The sequence below is a fragment of the Varroa jacobsoni genome, unplaced genomic scaffold (assembly GCF_002532875.2).
Source record: "Varroa jacobsoni isolate VJ856 unplaced genomic scaffold, vjacob_1.0 contig00216, whole genome shotgun sequence".
Taxonomy (NCBI): Eukaryota; Metazoa; Arthropoda; class Arachnida; order Mesostigmata; family Varroidae; genus Varroa; species Varroa jacobsoni.
In genome coordinates, this window is record NW_019214430.1 from 107,695 (window position 1) to 126,497 (window position 18,803).

The window sequence follows — 18,803 nt, forward strand, 5'->3', positions numbered from 1 at the left end:
ACCGTGGAAGACGCTGTTACCTCTATAACGTTATGTAGAAACAGAGTGACTACTTAGCCTAAGTCTAACTGGACATGGACAAAATAATATCATCATTTTACTTAAAATCAAACAATGGACAGTTTGCGAAGTACCCAAACAGACAGGGAGAGCAAATTCGTATTAGAATCAATGCTATGGGGGACCTGAACATCTATGTTTCAGGTTCCACGTCCGGTATCGCCGTCAGTCGTTTTATCAGACAAATTCTAAGATTAATAGATGGATATATTATTCTCTAAGCTATAACGGGGACACGATCCGACAACATATTCATATTCTCAACAAATTCCCAGATAGCGACCCAGGCTCAATATTACCTACGGCATAGATTACTTCTGTGCGTTGTCATTTTAGCCCAAAGTGGTCATAGTTACCAGTTGATGTTCACGCACTCAACAAATAGCTCTTCCGTGTGGAGCGGAAACTTAAAAACTTGGAGTTATCATCTAGGTGGTCTTATATGAACTGCAAAACATTTGCCAGATTGGTCAATCTTCTGTAGATGTAATCTACATATCTGGTTCACTTAGCTGTTTGCCAAGATAGCGTAGTTACGAATTAGTCAGCCTTTGAAAATGTCGAGAATTTTCAAATTGGAGCGGGGTGGAGAACAACGCCTATTCGGAAAACCCAGTGAAGCCAGTGGCATTGATACAAGGAAGCCAGTGGCACGTAGCGGAAGCTTATCAACCGAAAAGACAACACAATCACACGCGAAGACACCGAGAACGAAACTGGTTCATCGATACTCAAATTAACAAATAGTGAGATAACCAGCAATGTCTACAATAGTAAACCGGACTAGCAAATCCGTCGGCGCTTTTAGGCCGATAAGCATTTCATGGAAAATATGCGCGCTCTCATTTCATCTTGTAGGTTAACAGAGGAGCGACAAGCGTCGGAAGAAGCCAACGCTTGTTCCGATACTAGGTTCTTGTATCACTAAATGTAAAACGATGGTATTGTATTGGACTTTCATTTTTTGTAATGCTATGAAGGCCTTTTTTGGAAGGCTAAGAAGGCTGTAATCAACAGGCTGCATGTTCTAAGGGAGGACACATACTACAGCCATAGCCAAGAATAGAATGGCAATGGACGTGAGTAATGAGAAATCTTGCGGAAGTTGACAAGCACACTAAAACAAGTAGCGTCGGCACAAAAAACTAAAGTACTAGAAGCTAAAACAATTTGCTTTGACGAGTGGAAAAGAACAAAAGGATTCTTTAACTGAAAGTGTCAGCCGCTTCCAAAATCAGCGCTAGATATCATACAGAGTCAGACCACAATGTACACACAAGTGTCACACTTCATTGCGGATAACACGATTGTATGCAGCTTAACAAAAAACAAACATTACCTACAAGAACCTTTTAATTCTTCTGTTAGGTTACAAGGAATTTAAAGGGATTTCAACCTCACTGTCATAACAATACCTTCGTTCTTCGCACAGTTCAAAGAAGGTAATTGGCAGTGAAAAGCTAGCACTTCTGTTCTTCATAGAGGAACTGGCCATAAAAATTCCTACGTAGCGACGCCTAAAGCTAGCAAAGAAGCCGCAAAAAACGACTAGCACGTCAAGTAGTTAATTTTTTCTGAACCGCTACAAACAAAGAAAATAGACCTAAGCGAGATCACGGCGCGGACAAGTTCGACTCGACACAGAGAGATACGGCAAGCCTAAGCGGGACACGTAAAATATCAGCATGATGGAAATGGGAATTGGAACGGCTTTAACGAGACTTGGGGTTACGAAGACAGAAAATCAGAAAGGCGAGTCGGAGGCACTCCAGTTGCAGATGTATGCCGAAATAAAAACTAGGTTTGTTGAAAAAAGGGAACAATTACTCATCATATTTCAGTCAGAATGAAGTTACTCTAAGAACAAGTAAGGGCTACTACGACAACAACAACGCGCCAATCTTCATGCCGAAAAGAATGAAGCGAGAACAAACGGATTTTGTCATATTTTCGTGCTATCAGAGCTCGGGCGTTAAGACTTATCCCACTTTTCTAACATAGTAGCTCGAGTTATGCTTAAAAAACGTAGAGGTTACAGAAAGGTGATCTCAGTAGAATCACATATGCTCAAGGAGGAAAATCGTTTCATCCGTTTCATTTCGATCCGACACTAATATGTACAATGCCGCACAGAAGGCTACGTAAAGACACACATCAAAACAAATTTTACGCGTACCAGCCAAAGAAAGAGGAACGTATGCTATAGCAAGCCCGGATTGTTTTTACGTATGGCTACGGATGACGCAAAACGCTAACAGTCCTTGCTATGTAGGCCCTGATTATCCAAAAGCCTACTTCACCTATATATCGACATCGCGATTTTGCTGTGTAAGTGCTCGTGGAAACATACATATATATATATATATATATTTTCGTGTATTGAGTTTTCGTGTCATTGTGAGTATCATAGAGTCATAATAGGATTCTGAAAAGACCTCGCGGATAAGGAGTGGACCTCAATAGCCAAAGTCGCACACGAGCAACGATTGCAAAGAAAATTTATTATGTATGTTGGTATACAGGGCAGTCCGGAAGATGAAGGATAGACTGATCGAGAAAGACAGGAGTAACCACGCCACGATGAGACGGGATAATTTTAATTGCACTACAAGATAATCGGTTTCTAGTACGTTTTTTTTAGCTCCTCGAGACGGTGACAGAGCTCGAAATCGCCGTGTCTCAAAAAGCTCTTTGACGTAATATTAAAATGAGTGCCTTAGGCTATTGTAAACGAGCCAAAAGTCTCTGTTATTAAAATTATGCGTTTCAAACGGCTGAAACAATTTCCAAATTAGACAATCAAAGACTAGAAAAAGGTCTATTCTTCAAATTAATACCATTTGGAAACTCCGAGCGGCACCGCGCAATACGTGTACAAGCGTTCCGCTGAAGGGTTGTACAGGTTCTGTATAATTCATCAGGTCACATCGTGCATCGTGTACATATCGTTAACGGCATTACGGGAAAACGACACCAGATTTTTAATACGTGTGATCAAACTAGGCAATCTGTGAAATATTTATGTGGATTTATTTGATTGGCCAATGTATATATACGGGATACGTCACCTAAATTGGAACCCTTTCGTATGCTTTGTATTGGGACTACATTTGAATAGTAACGGATATTTCAACAACGTGCTAGAAATGCTAAACGTTTCCGAAATATTCTTCCTTTAATCTGCAAATAACTTTTTTTTCTTTTAGTAGTAACTGTGCGTTAAATAAAATTTTGAATTGATAGTAGGACTATAGTCTCAAAAATACAAGGATTGCGATAACGTGTAAAAAATTTCAATAAAGACTAACTGTTAAAGCTTACCTGAACGGCACAGTCTACAACTCATATTTTTTTTCCTCAAAACGGCTGTGAACTTCTATATCGAAAATAGCTTTTCGAGCCATTCTGATGAATTATCGAGCGTATTAAAGTTGAAACCTATTCAGGAACTTTCGGCAGTCGCCTGAGAACTGGTAACAAGGAAGACCGTCGGCTTCGGAAAGTCAAGGTAGTTTTTGCTCTTAGTTGGGGTATGTTTAGCGCTCAAATTGTGAAGGTAATAAATATTGTTTTCCACCATTACCAACCTGTGCCTTTATTCTAGAAATCACAGGATTTTCTTGGTTCTACTAATGGCGGATGAGCACATGCTCGATACAACAAATAGTCAGCTAAAATTCCTAACAGTTGTATGGCACAGGTTGTGTGTAGGTTGCCGAGGTCTAAACGAGTGTCCTGCAACTGGGGAAATGGTCCTTTACGGAGCCTATAAAGACCTGTACGGGGGAGCATAAACAGGCACTGTTTTTGGTAGTTGAAGAAAACGGTTCGTTTCGATGCCGTATTTTAAAGACAGCCCTGGACCGTACGCCACTTACCAATAATTCGTTAGATAACAGGTATTTCCGTCGCTGTCAGTATGTAAAAAGAGAACGAGTAAATTATATATATATATAATATATAAAATATATATACAATATATATTACACCTTTTGCAGTACTCGTAACACATTTGCACAAAGGGAAACTGAACACTTACTGTTGGGAACAATTATATTGTATGTTAGACATATGAGAGTTTTTTTATAATTTGGTGGCCGCGACGATACTTACGCTCAAGTAAGGTCGTAAAAACGGCCGAACTACCCAATATGGAGACCGAGAGGACGAGCGACGTAACCGAAAATGTCGCACAGTTACAGACTGTTCGGGGGGCCGGATCGTTGCAGGAGATAGATTAGTTTTCGACAGCTGTCAGGACCATTAGCAGCATTGAGTTACAGCCCAGGTGGTCGCCAGAACTGAAGTGAGAGATTGGAAAAAACGTTCCGATAGAAATTTCAGAAAGAAAAGGCGAAGATAATTGTCTAGATTGTATTGAACATTTCTGTTTTCACACTCGGAAGATGTTTATTAATAATTTTGAATGTCTGTTTTTGAGATCAGTAAAAGCTTGCAAGGACCAAAATGACAAGCTCTCATTTAAGTCACTTCATAAGTAGTAGTGCCATTATGGCAAATGTAGTACACTGACCGAAAATCAAATACAAAGCTTTACTATATAAATATTGTACTAAACCACTTTGGTCATATGGTCAGGCAGACCATATTGGTGGCGCTCTTTTTAAGCTACGTTTGCGGCTACATGTACGGTTAAATAGGGCGTCAATGGCTACGACATCAACAACATGCGAGTGTGATCAAATAGTAAAAAATATAACATCAATCTTTGTGAAACGAGCTCCATCTTCGACAAAACAGCTGGCAGCTTCAATCTATTTATAGATTATTCTAACTTGACCAGCCTACAGGATATGATCAGAACACATGAATGAGTTGATTAATAATAATTTTATTTTATGATTTAACATAATGACTACGGACAGTACCATACACATGAAGATTATTTGAAGCATACATGAACGCCGTTTCATTGCTAATGCCGATCGCGACATCCTACGTGGAAAGTTGATCGTAGGCCCTCAGTAACGACTTCGACCTGTAAGGACTCTATTATTTCTATAGCCACTAGAAGTACTGGTTTTTATTTCCGTTCAGCTACGGGATCATTGACGAAGGTAAGAAGGACTATTGCCTTCTGCTATCGGGCTGAAACGAAAAAAAGCTGTGCTACTTCATCAACGATTAACGTTGTTGCTTTTAAGGTAACTAGCAGGTATCTGAGACAAAGAATATGAGATGCAGGAATATCACTTACTGATGGGCCTTAGCCTGCGGCGAGACTGGAAACGGTGGGGGAAATAAGCATGCACACTAAACGCTGCCTATGAGGAAAGATCTGCCTTTTCTTAGGCTAAGCCTTTTCGACAACAGAAGCCTGCGAAACAGTAACTGATTCCTTACAATGGTAGCAATAGTTGCCAATTGTCTATTTAGGGTGTAATTATTACCCAGTGATGCGTGATTATAAAGAGCTGGTAACTAGGGGAACACGCCCCCCCTCAGCCAAGCACGTAATCTTTACATTGACTCGTATTATCGAAACCTTATTTGTGATAACACAAACTTACGTAGGTCGCAACGGTTAGCGGCACTGATCTTCACTTGCCGGCGTATGCATAGTGGACCTGAGAACATCTGTTATCGGCTATATGAAATTTTATTGTTGGAACAGTGCAAGAATCTGGGAACGCTGTTCGATCTTTCGTCTTGAAATTTGTATTTCAATCTCTGATTGCTCTAGCCTTAATTAAGCTGCCGATCGACAGTTGCGCCTTCGTGGACAGAGCGCCCACTCTAAGTCTTCGTGTGCTTCCTGCACAGAAATCTAATAGACAACAGCAAATGTTTTGAGCATTTAAATTTTAACGGGACTTCGCTACATGCTTCTCGAACACTCTGAGTTAGCAATGTCTTAGTAGTTGAAATCTAGTCTTGTCAATTCCTACGTCTAGAATATAGCACAGATTACATTAAGTATATTAAACAAGCACGAAAAAATGAACAAGCAGGCAGGAGAAAGTTAGAGATAGTTTTCATTTCTTATTGGATTTTTTTATGGGTTAGATAGATTACGTCGCGAGAGGTATCACGTATACTCTTGCATACATCAGCGTAGACCTAACGCCATCGATAGCACTGATAGTACTCAGCGTAGTAACTAAGATGGACGCCCCACAAACTAATAGTCGATTTTTTCAGACTTATCTATATAGACTCCTCGAAGGGGATTAATGACAGCATCGTAATAGTAGGAAAATAGCTCCTGATACAATGTTTAATTACACGGATTCAGAGGGAAGCTTTAAATGTAAAGACCATCATAGGTCGTCGCGTAGTTTTATGAGTTAAATTTATGAACGCAAATTGTAGTTTGGTTTACGCCTTTTAAACTGGTGAATTCTTCGTATATTTGGAGTCCGGCTGGCTTTTGCTATGACTGATCTAATCATCAGTTTTTTTTACAAACTTGACTGCACTTCACAAGGTTGTTCTATATGAAGAGCTGTATAGTGGGCTGACTAAACGGCGGAAGTTGAGACTTTTACGGATGGTGCACCGGTTGTCTGTACGGCAATAAAAACGAACTGGCTCTCCTCGTCGCTTACCCCCATCCACCTGTCCCCTGTCCCCCCTTTACTAAGCCGTACGATGACTTCATCTATCTACCAACTGAATATCGACCATATTGCAAGTGCAGAGACGCTTTAAAACTTTGACCTATTTCACCTCTCGCCTACTAACTACAATGCTTGGATGAAGGAATACGTAAGAGCTTATTCCACGATAGGCCAACAGATTCGAATAAGAAGAAGATAAAATTACTTTATTATAACACGATGAATATCAATAATAATAATATATTTAATAATATGTTTTTCAGTTTTGGGGCGGGCTATTTCGGTGTATGCATACCAAAGCACTTTCTGGCGGGAAATCCTACGATTCGATGCAAGTACTTACATACAAAGCCTTACATGACATAGTAAATAGCTGAAAATAGCATGCACGGCTGGCTGGGGCGACTTAGATGCGTTTCGATACCGTTGACATCATGCAGCATTGCTGGGGGATAGGCACAAAACGTAACCTCTTATTCAATATAGTTAGAAGATCCCATAATAATTTTAGCTGACGGCCTAGTTCTATCGAGTCGCAGCAATACATCGTAATGAGGGGGTCTAAAACCAAACGCGACAGATAATTTAACAGCGAGTTAAGGCTGGCCTGTCAAAAAGTTTTTGTCTTATATTTGATTTCAGAAGGGCTCGTTTGATGCAACGGCTGTGGGTCTTTTTGTAATTTAGAACTTTTGTTGATTAGAGAGAGAAATCAATTTCAAACAAACAGTGTCTTAATCTGTATTTCAAATAAAATGTCCGAGTTGAAAAGAAACCGATAACGGTTATATTATATAATGTCCGAAGCTGGAAACCTAAAAAGCTAGGAATAAGCTAAAATTCTAACAAGCGTGCCGCATACGCAGACTATGCATAGTCTTTTCTTAAACTCGAGTTGCTGGCCCCACAAGTTCAAGTGGGGTCTTTTAATATGAACGCTGTGCATGCACCAAACGTGTATTTGTAATTACGCCTGACTCTGCTCCAGTTTTCGTTAAAAAAAAACCAACGTAAAAATCCATAAAATTATCGAGTAAACGACAAAAAGGATCTAAGGCTGAATAACGTCGGCGTGACTTGATAAACACGAACTAAATCGCGACAGTCCTGCTCCAAAAAATATAATATTTAGTAATTAAAATTTTATCTTGCGCTTCAATAGGACTTCGCGCGTGATGAACATGTGTTCTGACCTGGTACTGGACCTTCAAAGTCTCTTATATTCAAACAAGTTCAATATATAATATATAAATGAAGACCACTGTCAAATGATAATTATCAGTATTCTATCCGTAGCTAAAGTATCTTAACTATATATATATATATATATATATATATATATATTTGCCTACTATCATGGAAGCCTCAAAACTAGAGTTTAAACTTGTTTGAAAAAATCTAAATATCCCTTGTCGAACCCGAAAACGCAACTTTTACTAAAAGGGCGTTCATTAGAGTTGGCTGCGCTCTTCAGACATGTAGCATGGTTCAATCTGCACAGTCTCAGACAATAGATCAGCGAAACAGACTGGCGAAACTGTTACAGCTAATAATAAAACAGCCAACTATTCTATAATATATACGATCGCAACAGACGTAAGTTGAAGTGAAATAACTTTCTATTTCTTTCTCCATATATATATATACTCCGCCTGATTCCAGAATTTAGTTTAAGACTTATTTAAGCAAAAGCGGATATTCTGAGGAACTTTTTTGCATCTGCGCAAAGCGTTGTTTCTGACAGCCATGCTTACTCAATACAACCATCACTTTCGCAGCGATTATAGCGATATTATGCGGTACTGGTAAACCTAAACTCGTCAAAATGTCGCTTAAACACCTTTTTACAAACATATAATTTTAGCGTGATCAACTCTTGAGTTGATCGCAGGCCGAAAACCTCAAGAACCCAACGGCCCTGGAAGAATCCAATTGTTAAGCTAATCTCGACAACCCCGTTGGCCATTGAAAATCTCCTCCCCAAAATCGCAATTAGTTTCTGTAATAAAGACTTAGCTACATCAAAAACGGCTTTTGGATTCATTTTAAAACCCAATTAAGAATTTTCTAGTTTGCTCCATGCTGATCTTCCCTAGATTTTTTGGAAGCAACATGAAAACTGGCGCTAAGACAGATTATCCAACTCGGGTATAACGGGGAATTTTTAATCGTCATGAAGCTTCGTCCGGCCCGGAAATATTGACTAATAGCTGATCCTCGCTCAAACTACGAGAATGACACGCTGTTTTATAAGGAACATAGTGGAGGACCTGTTACGATAAATAGCACGCCTAAATTTAATTGGATTAGACCAAGATATATATATAAACAGAGTAAGGGGTTGGAACTTGGTCAAACTTCAGCGGGCTACCTGTCGTAGCTAACATCCATATACTTGCCATTCTTGGTACCAAAAGGAAAGCAATTTCTTGTCAAAGAAAACAGGAGATTCATCATGGTGAGTCGTCCAAGTACCGTCCATGCATCCAGCTTGTGAAGGGCTGTGTCTTCGGTCTCCTTCACGCATAGTGCACAGCTGCCTGAAGAAGCCTTGCCTTCCCTATCTATGTTTGAATATTCTTGACAAGTTTTATAACCAATAAGTATCTGTGTTGGTAAGTAGATGAGTTTTCTGCCGGGTCGTGTGACCCAGCCTCCAATACTAAGCAAAATGTCTTTGAGTGTCGCACCTGGAGCGGATCTGAATATAGAATCCTATTTGTGTTGCCACATGCCAGTAATTCTTCATTCGACGTCTTCTGCTGGGGTGTTTCATATGCATCTTTCAAGCTTGAGACATGCTATTTTTTGTTACAATTAATAGTATCCTCGATGACAATCTCACTGACTACAAGTTCTTTCTTTAATAGTCATTTGCCTGCCATCGAATCGGAAGTACATACCAGCTGCTAGAGTACATGTAAAGAGACTTTATATGCTTACGATCTTAAATAGTCTACTAACCTATCAAAGAATCTAGCCGCCATGTTTCGATATTATTTTATATTTACGTTAGGCCTTTTGCTTACCACTAGCCAACACCTGGTACCTTTTTTAATTATATGTAACCTTCCTGTATGCATGATCACAAGGCCTATGAGTTCGAGATTGAGCTTCCAGGCCCCTTCCACTAGTACTAATTACCGCAAGAAAATCATGAAGTAATTAGACGAACTTGAACCCCATTTACTGTTTTTTTTTCGGCCTTCCTCTTGTTTATGCACTGATATGATTTTCACGACTCATTTCTATTACCCATTTTTTTTTTACTGCACTGTTCCCTCGTATCCATAGCAGGTGATGCGTAGCTAGTTTTGCGCCGCCCAGAGAATACGTAGTACCTAAGCCTGAAGACTGTCATGTTATATTTATGATGATACTGCGGTCAAGCTTCGTAGAGCTTCAACTTATTTCTGTCAACTCAAAAAAGCCTCAGTTTAATTTCTCTAAGGCTCTCCTTTTCTACCGTTATTATTCAAACAAGCGGACTCAAGACTACAAGGGCATAACAGCAGTTATTAAAAGTGGCAATGATATTTCTATTAACAAGGAATATAAAGTGGTTTTTCGATTGCGTCAGCACCCTACGCTCAATGGCCGCTTCGCGGAATTATTAATTTGGCTACATTTCTACAATTTTTTCAGAATAAATATTCAAAAACTTAAAAAAACAAAATCTGCTTTCATTTTAATTAGGATTCCGCCGATTTTTGCAAAGACATCAGTATCTCTCTATTTTCATCCTAAAAATTTGTTAGACTATCTCAACTTAGGGTCTAAAGGATCATAATCGTACATTTAACTGCTACGTACCATCGACAATTTAGTTTATAGAACGGACGATTTTATATAGGACGGATATATAGGACGATTTTAACAAGGAACTCAATGAATTTTCTAGACACAAATTCGATACATTAATTTGTTTTTAACCCTCATTTTTTAACTACTTTGTCCTTTATCATAATTTTTTTCACCTTAATTTTACATGTGTAACATCGTAGTACGCATTTATAGCGAACCATTTGTGCATTTCATCTTGTCACATTGTAACTTGTGGGTTATTTCATCCGTAATTCATACATTCAATCATCCGTTTAGACAAACGGCTAAAAATTTGAGATCTCGTTCGGCTCTACTGTCTCCTTTTTAGATACATATGTCACTGGTGCACTGCTTAATTTCCTTGTTTTTACTTACAACGCTGCGCGTAATGATCCTTGCGTAAATCACCACCTCTTGTGCTTCTTGTTTAGGCAAGACGGGCATCTTGTTTATTTCCGCTTATTAAAAAGTGAGCCGGAATTAACGGAAACAGAAAAATGGACCGATTTGCTATAAATGTACTCTAAATGTACTTATAAATGTAAGCATATAAAACTAGGTGATGAACTTGGAGGGGGAGGGATAGAGTAATTAAACGGGATAGGATACTGTGAGTTATATGACGATAGAAATAGACGATGCAACTGTCGGACTCTCAGTGAAACTTATTCTGCATGAATTGCTGCAGCGGTAACTTAACCAGTAGATCTCAAGCCTCAGTTGTTTGTCAACGAACCATCACTAAAATTAATTACTTAAATCCCTCAACAAATTGATTCAAGGGACACATGAATTAGTATTTGATGATGTGTTGTTTTGATGATTTTTAATTCAGATTCTGTGTGTTTATGCGACAGGTCAGTCCTACTAAGGCTGAGAAATGGCGACTCTAGGACATCTAGCCGTTGACTGGTTATCCGAAGCAACCTGAGTGTTCTCGTCGCAATACAATCTTATTCAGCGATTGTTTTGTTTTTATTTCGGCTTTTATGTCTGGTACTGCTGCCGTTAAGCGTCGCTCAAAATGTCGCAAGCATATAGTAAAGCATTTTTACGTTCCGTTTTGAACATAGATTACGTCACGCGTCCCTCCGATTCATAAAAAGACACGCTATCTTCTTATACTGCCAGACCACCATAGGGACTGACGCGGACCATCCATAGAAACTTTCTGTGGACATCGGATGGCATTGCACAGTATTCGTTCAGGGTTAACACTGGCTATGTGCAAAGTATTTAATGCTATCCTACTAGGTCCGGTGGCTCTGAAGCTAATTTTTTTCGCTTCCCAGCTGTAAACTTAGGCCAACTTTGAACCGTAGCCTATCATGGATCCCCTTAGCAATACTCTGCAGAGGAACACATAATATAAAATTTTCTTTTGAAAAAGATTCTACATAGTGAATTTTATTCATTGTACTTCAGAAATCTGCCTGGCTTGCGTCTATGCTTTTAGCTGCCGTTCCGCTAACTAGTCATAACCTACAATCGATTGAATCGAAAGCACCAGACTTGTATTTGTATACCTGTCGCAGTTCGATTTACATCCTCTCAGGTTTATCTTATCGCTAACGGTCAATCTTTAGAGAGCGGAAGGTTAAAAGCCAGGTTTAAGATTATCTTCCTTAGGTTTGCCATTGAATTTATAATAGGAGTAGCACTTGTACTACATTCTAGGACACACGCCTATTTCTCAGGCGCTGCGCTTTGCATCATCACACTTCAAGTAAAATGCCAGACCATCAAGACAAAATGGGCTAATAGACCTTACAACTTGCTGATTTTTGATGAGGCTGATATAACAGGCACTCGCGGCATCAAAGAGCATGCCCACTTTAGAGTGCTTCTGTTTCAATACTATTCCTTCAAGTTTAGAGCACTGTCCTCAACCGATCCCAGTCACCTATATATTTATAAGCAAGTCTGTCATCTATCAAAACAGGTTACAAAATTTACTCCCATAGTGTAAACACTCATAATTATTTCAGATCTCCTTCTATCAATCTCGGCAAATTATTGTTGGATTTGTTCGTACGCTAACAGGGTGTCAGATCTGGTCCATAGTTTCATCTAAACAGCAAACTGACCTTTCTGTTTTATTGTAACGTTCTTAGCTTATGCTCGATTTCCATGTCGATTAAAAAAGTAAAGGCATGGTGGTGATTCAGCTTATCTTTCAGAATATCAGCGTGCTCTAATATTCCGTTATATTCAAATGCTAGTTATACATTTTTATGCTAGCTTTCACAAATCATCAAACGGATTCAGTGAAGTTTTTTTTTATTAATTCTTATACCATGTCATGCCCCATGTTCATAAATATAGACTCGATTTCTAAAGCAAATGGCTTATAGGGGGCAGCAACGCCTCTATCTTAATAGAGTACCTCAAGCAATTCCCTCTAGAAAGTAATTTTCGATGACGATATGCAGTGTTTCGAGCAAACAGATAGTACGTTTATCTCGCTCTCAGAACGTCAACCTTTTCTTGAAATGTACATTAGGTGAATTTCACATACAGCGGAATATTGCGATGATTTAGAGATCCGCTGGGAAAAATGCGGAGAGACTCTTCTATCCACTTATCGCCCCGCCACCGAGCAATCGTTGGCCCAAATAACATCGGCCGCCGGGCAGTGCAAATATTGTCGCAAGCTGTCGAAGGTCTATCATTCGGCCTAGTATTTAAACTTGGCCTTTGATCCGTCTCAAGATGCAAAGCACACATTTCCAACTCATAGTAATGAGGAAACCGAGTTTACAAGGTATTTGAAGATTTTAGCCACTACTATCACGGCATAACGTCGTTATTCACAGACGTACTAACACCGAACATTATACAATAGACACCACTATCCTGACTAGTAATCAACATAACCGAGCAGTTAAGGTCAGTGAATGGGACCTAATAACGCCTTTACCAAGACATCAACAAACACCGTGGACAACGCAGTAGTCGGCCAATGAAACATCACAATACCCCTAGACCTCATGGAATGCCATTCTTGCAAATAACAACTGCAGCTTATAATTTGACGGTTTTCCTGATGACTTATACGAAAGCTGATGCACTACCACCTACAACTTCACGCAGCTGGCATATAACCTTGTCGTGCCGCATGTGAGGACCTCACCTGCCATTTTACAGCGAGGTGCAGGTGAGGCAATCGAGAACGACAGCAAATGGAAGCTGGGTTAGCGAGTTGAGCATTATCAGGCTAATCGTTTGTTTCCTCTGACCAGAAACCGTCAGGGCTAGCTCCCATCGTCGAAAAAATGTAGCTATATATATATATATATACACATGACGGAATGATTCTCGCTAATCTCAGCCAACTCCGCACTATGTCGTGTTGTTCGTGCATCAAAAGGAGTATTCATTAATTACGATACTACCCATTTAACAACTGGGATATAACATACGCGGTCGAGCTTATCGCTTGCGAGTAACTAGATTCCTAAGTATAAAGGGTACAGTTCGGGAACCTTGCGAATCCCATGCGATTTTACGGCCCGTATCGTTCTGACCGTAATGTGTTTATGTCAGGTTTTAATCTGAGGCATTTCGTTTGCGTTCTCCATCCGGCCCTGCTCCCCTCAAGTTCGACATCTCAGTTCTACGGCCTCGTTTCCTTCGGCAAATACGCCGACCTCGTCACCGTTCGTACCTATTTTTGTGCACAGTATTCCATTAACAGTAGCGTACTCACTAATATTATAGACATCGCTTACGGAAATGCGTAACGGCGTGATCAAATACATTTTTCTTTACTTTTGAAAAACTGAAAGTTAATATATTACCCACATTAGATTTCGTGGCTGAGGAGGTATTTTGGGACTCTCAGCCACCAAGCATTCTACCCTGCGTATTTGGGCCTTGGTTGGAAACAAATTTAAAAACTCCTTCAAATCAAATCGTGTATACTTCCTCAATAGTGACTGCACAGCGTTGAAGCTCATCCGGAAAGAAGCAACAGTGATATAAGGGACAGTTATGCAGATTCATATATATCAGCTATGACACTTAAATTGCTATGTGTCTCATGCGATGTGGATTATGCATGATTTACAGAAAAGCAATTGCGGCTAAAAATTATTGTTTCTTCATAAAAACCTGCTTTTAGTGTTTACACATGGACTCTCTATTGCTGACACAAAGATAAATATCACCAACCCGAGATCATTTCGTTTTCTTTTTAAACCTTTGCTGCAGACGAAGACATATGACGTACTTACCACTTACGTTCTTCCTGATGTTAGCACACAGGTAGCCCGCCTGCCTACGGCTCTATAATAACGATGTAGGATGGTCTATTCTGCTGTGATTTATAGCACTGGTATCGCTTTACCGCTGACCACTTGCACCCAGTGACAGCAATCATCTTTAGCGGCTAGAGACTACAAACTGTGAGGCACGAAGATATGTTGGGCAAGAAGAATGTATTATGAAGAATAAGAAATTTAAAACGCCCAGTAGAACGCTAAGATGGGCAAGCTGCCCATTAACGCCATTTCTAACAAGAAAAAAAAAAAAAAGAATTGTGTACTAATATAGATCCGATAATCATAAAGCTGCATAAAAAGCGCGTCAGGTAACAAACACAGTTATGTTCTAAGACTAACCGTTCCTTGATAGCTGTGACCCACTAGAAAAACTGTTGTACGAGCATCCGTACCAAACAGGTCAGCATTCTTTAACACGTATATATCTGTTATACGGGTAATCTGTACATGCACAGATAGAAGCCTTTGCTTTCATCGACGTTTGAACTTAGGTCGTAAACCTCCCACAAACGACCTGTAATGCTGACAGGTATTTTGAATTAGGACACTGCCATGTTGCTCAATAGTTCGACTGTACAACGTACTTAAACAAAACCTGACTGACTTTCCAGGGAAAAGTGTCCCGCGATATATTTCTTTAATGCAGCAGATGTCTCTCTTCTCGTGCGTCTTTAGTTCCTTCTGATGACGCTTTTGCAGGCGGACATGATGTAGATTGAGTGCATAGTTAGCTTATTTTTCCGCAAGCTGCACGATTTCTTTTTTGTAAGCTGCAAGTATTCTTTTTTTTGTTCTTCGAGACTTGCATACGTTTAACGCACACATTTATATTTCCTGATAAAAAACAACTTATTTTTTATTATCTTTCTAATTTTGTTTTGTTCTTTTGCAGCGATAAATCTTTAGGTCTTATTAAAATCAAATGGATAGATTTATTTCCTTCGAATACACTATGTAGACAAAGGTGTACTACTGTTATACCAGCAACACGCAAGTGGACGCGGTCCATTACCAGTTAATCCATTGAAGCAGCTATCTTGCACGAACGATGCTGAGGCAATGCTAGGTATAATCCATTCGAACGTGTTTCAGACCTGCAATGTAACGTCGAAGCTATTTCTAAGGCAGATGAACTATTTTTAATATGGCTGTCTCCTACTTCACACTAAACGTCTGATAAAAGTAGTACTCATCTAACACCCACTCAGTTTATAATAATAATTAACACTAATAACAGTAATAAAAACAATAGGCAAGCAAATATTTTGCGGAATAAGATTAAGTTCCAATCAAGTGGGCTCTTTTTGATAAAGATAACGACTTACAATTGGGTCTCTAAAAGAAGTACAAACTACACCTTCTCTAGTCACGCTAATGCAAGCCCAATTACCAGATCACGATTGTCCTGAGCGACAAATTATTGTCAACCTTAGGTGTCAAAAGAGCAGAATCACCGGTCTAGAAGTTAGACCGAGTTAGATTCATCTCTCAAAATTCTCTTTTCAAAATTTATTTTGCTTCTAAATTCAAATATTTTCTCGTGGCTGGACATTACGTATTTTTTTTTTGTCTGTTGGTATTGTAGGGTATGCGCCTATGTGCTTCTAACGGGTTCCTTTCTGTCAATACTTTAACCCCCTAGAGGACTTAATTACAATATCTGAGACAGGCTTCAATAAAACTCAACGCCGTTTGAATTGTCTATTTTCACATCTATTAGATCATTAGGGTTAGATAGCTAGATAATACAACATTTTTTTTAACGATAAAGGAATAGCTCCCGTAGGGTATAATACTGAAGCACCTTGAGATGCCTAGCAGAAGTAGAAGAAAGTAATTTAACAGACTGTTAACGCGTCCCATTTTAACTCTAACTTTGAGCGAGTATATTGTCGAGCACCCTAAGAGTAAAAAAAAACTGAAGCCTAGATCACTCGCAGGTTGTTGCGTGGAAACGTATCTGAGAAAATCAGATTCACGCTAAAAAAAATTCCATAAACTTTAGCTCTGCTGAACTTCTGTGCCAGTGTCAATCGGGTAGCGATAGCTACCTGACGACTCAAACGTTGACGAGGTTCATGGCCACCATTGGTTATGTGGCACGAGTCGCGTCGTGGCATAGCGTCGTTGGCTTGGACAGGGATGTCTAATTCATGTAAAACTTTTTCTAACTTAAAAAAATGAAAACATTTCAAATATTTTAAAGATTACACATGGACGATACCTAATGTTTGTGCCATCGCGCTGAGGTCCTTTAGATGTATTCGACGGATACCATCGTTTTTCGTAGCCTTAAGGTTATTAAATGCCATTAAGGAAGAAACTGTGTGGTGTCTATCAACTCATATAATAATGTCCCCACGATAATATAGTGGTCTCGTGACCTACTAGGCTTTGGACGTGTGGTAATTTGGCCTCGAAATTAGACCTAGACACATTCGTTTCGTGCTGGCAATGCTGAACAGTTGTACCGGACCTAAAACTCAAAACCTTCAATTTACACTATAATCCAACAGCTTTCAGCAAGGATTCAGTCCTTTGCGGTGAATGCCCTATGTGTTTGCTCTAAAGAACACACGAAAACGCATAGACAATTAAGGTAGCCTTGATACCAGGATGTATGTTCCGCATAATGAAAATGAATAGACTTGCCCCGTGAGAGAGAATTCATAACAAAAACCTTTCACTTAACACGATTGCTTTATTGAGTCGCAAGCAGTCGCTTGATCACTTATAAATAAAATATCCTTTACGGTAAGCGTCGAAGCATGTACTTCCTTGGAGAAATGGAATACACAGCTACTTTTCCAAGGTTAAACAAATGAGCAGTTTGGAATCAAAGGATAGGTCGTTGCCTCTGGATCAATGTACTCCTTTTATTATTTAAATTCAGCTAAACAGACTACCGCTTACATTATTTGTAAACAAAAGTTAAATGTGCTAGACTGGATCCCAGTCTAGCACATTTAACTTTTGTTTACAAATAAGCACGACTTAAAGATGTATCGGCGTAGCAAATAAAACTAGCGAATGTGCCCCTAATAATAAAGGCTTGAAGCCGAGCAAAACTTCGGGGTAGAAGGATGACGATTGGAAAGAAGGATGTTTGTCTCGCTGCGTGAGTGTGATAGTAGGTGATTTTATAGTAAACGAATAGATACTGAAAAATTTTACGTATAGTAACAATAACTAATAGTGGTTAATAAAATCAGTTGTATGTATGGAACTAATTATATACACAGTTGCCATGATGAGTGCGTATATGTTTCAGCATTTTATGATGTCAAAGGTGCTGCCGCGGAAGCTCGGCAACAGGGTTAAATCGACACCTTGAATCATCATACATATAGGTTCAGGTTAATTAGCTTGTTGGCCTTCTTCTAAGCTTCCTCGCTACGGATATATATTTAGATGAAAAACAGCATGGTTGTAAAGAACAATTAAGAGAAACGCAACTTATCACTCCGCTGTACGAAAATTTGACTAGAAGCATAAAGAAGAAAAAAGGATTTCAATAGTGTTTGCTTAGATTTTAGCGAAGTCTTCGGCAGAGTTAGTAATCTCTTATTCTTTACTGAATTTCGTTTTCTTCACATTAGCTACCTTACATATGACAAAAAGAAGCTTACTTTAGAAGGAATGTCAAATCCTCGTACGTATAAACTTAGCTAAGAAGTCCGTTAGAAAGTTAAACTTATTTTACGTGGTTTTCATTTGGAGAGAGGCGCCAGGTTCTTGTTTCTAAGAACCTGGAGCCTCTCTCGTAGGTTTAACTTTGGTATCAGCGTGCGAAGTTCGTGCGGCTACAGTCTCGACTGTGTACGCGTTCGAAAGATGATCGAAAAATAGGCGAAACTCTACGACTTTGATAAGGACGCTCATAGAGGTAAATCAGGACTTTACGTTAGAATAGGCAGGAGGAATTCTAAATGCACCAAACGAGACTGGCCGCATCCATTTGTTTATTGAAGGATGGCTCAAACTTTAGGACGTATGAGTTTTTTTATGCGCTTTTCGATAATCACCTGGAACAGCATACGATAGCTTATATATC